Here is a 1,998-nt window from a genome sequence, read left to right as displayed (position 1 = left end):
AGCGCACCTTTTTTAACAACCAAAAAGTGGCTGTTTCGTTGTCTGTTGAGGAAGTACAGACATTCCTCTCGTTGATAGCAGAGGAGCAGACCAGCGAGAGCTTGATGGAGCGACGCGGAATGAAAGTTTTTCAGGAGTCGCGGCAATAGAGGCGGCGCAACTATAACATGTGAATAATCCCACCCACTCTAAAGCGGTACTGAACTGCAGTGGAAACGCAAACCGAGCCGAGCCGAGCCGAGCCGTGCTGTACTGAGCCGAGTCGTACCACGCAGTGGAAAAGCGCCACAACATTAAAATACAGTCTATTTCTTGAAGATATCATTTTTTTTTGCCCCCAAGGCCCCCATAAGGAAATATTCCAGGGCCCCCACATGAGACGTTTGACCTCAGGAAAAAAGGACCTCTCCACAAACAGCAACACCAACTTCACACATTACTGACCAGTTAGACTTTATTTCTGGAGTATCTAAAACCGAAGTTCTTTATTGAGAATTAAGGTTTAGATGTTTTTTTTTTTTTTTCAACTTACCGTTTTGGTGAATAGTGTTTGCTTTAGTTGCCTCTTGACCCTTGGCTTTAATTTTAAGTTAAAATAAGTTTCTCTTTGGCTGTTACAATTGTGTTTATAAAGCACATATGTGATGGCAAAGAACTTATGGTAAAATAATTTCATGCATCTCTGGTTGCATTTGATCAAAATCTGTAGTTCTTTTATGAGTTTTATATTATTGCAGATCTACGATACTAGTATAACTATTTTTTTTTACTTATTCTTTTTTTTTTCCCCTTGGAAATGTGCCATGCTGTCTGAAATGAAGTTGTATTACAGTGAAATATTTGTTCCAATGCAATTAGGGTTTGGGATATAAAATATATTTTAGGGATATTATTTTTTGCAAACCATATAAAATATACTGCCAAGAAATAAATATAAAATAAAATCAACATTAGCAGCTTGCAATATATAACATATGTTGTAAGAGATACCATGGTATTACCTTCAAAACATAACTTTTATGATGATGAAATATTTGTCTCCATGAAATTAGATTTTGTTTTTAGTCTTTTTTTTCTAACCTAAAATACTCTGCCATCTTTTAATGTTAGATATCTCAGACGTTCATTGACAAATTCTCAATCTAAATTGATATCTCATGTTTTTTTTTGTAATGAAATATATAATCAATATATTATTTATAATATAACATATATCAGATAATTGGGCTTTTTACCCCAAAATGAATTTCTGACCTTGGTACCATGGAAATACCATGATTTTGGACAGGTAATACAGCAATATAACTGAATGTAACTTTGGAGTACCTTGTCAATACCATTTAAATATGGTAATCATTAAACATCATAGTATATATATCAAACTTTCTTGTATCTTTTTTTGCAAATGACAGCTTCCTCTGTAAGATACACAGTTGCTCAATTGTTTTCTGCAAATCACTTCATCTTAATGCATCCGCTTCGACATTACACAGCAAACAACAAAACAAATTAGTCAGAGGCTGAAATGATCCTGGGAGAGAGCTCAGATTTCAGCTGGAGTCAGCGCCGCGTTTAGACGTGGAATATCCTGGCGATCCAAACAGAAGGCCTTTAATTTCCCAACCAGAACAAACCAACCAACTTCTGGGCCTACACGAACAGCCTAACATCCCTAATTTCATTAAGAGAACGCCAGAAGACTAGACCGGCCTTTCAGGACGTGGGTGTCTGTGAGGGTCTGGGATCTATAAATAAATCACAGTATCTACAAAAGAACAGATTAGGGTGTCAATAAGAAAACCCAACAGGCATACCTTGTGATGGTTCCTCGATGGAGTGGAAGAATATATCCAATGAGAGTAATGTATGCGTGAAACTCCGGAAAAACGAAGAGGCCAAAAACAAGGTACACAGTCTCACTGTCACTGAGAGGGTGAAGCTACCATCTGAAATAGAGTGGCAGGACACACACACACACACACACACACACACACACAC

General features: G+C 37.2%; 1 protein-coding gene across 1 annotated transcript in view; it reads right to left on the bottom strand.

Moving 5' to 3' along the window:
- The window catches only part of LOC107658543 (unconventional myosin-XVIIIb-like), a 53,543-nt gene extending 51,574 nt beyond the window's left edge, over window positions 1–1,969 (bottom strand). Inside the window, exon 1 of the mRNA XM_016447134.1 lies at window positions 1,815–1,969. The gene's annotated coding sequence lies outside the window, so the exon portion shown is untranslated. The remainder of the gene's footprint in view (window positions 1–1,814) is intronic.
- Window positions 1,970–1,998: the final 29 nt, after the last annotated feature.

The sequence above is a fragment of the Sinocyclocheilus anshuiensis genome, unplaced genomic scaffold (genome assembly GCF_001515605.1).
Source record: "Sinocyclocheilus anshuiensis isolate Anshui unplaced genomic scaffold, SAMN03320099.WGS_v1.1 scaffold343, whole genome shotgun sequence".
NCBI lineage: Eukaryota > Metazoa > Chordata > Actinopteri > Cypriniformes > Cyprinidae > Sinocyclocheilus > Sinocyclocheilus anshuiensis.
Note: the sequence above shows the minus strand (reverse complement) of the source record. Positions and strands in the feature narration are given on the sequence as shown.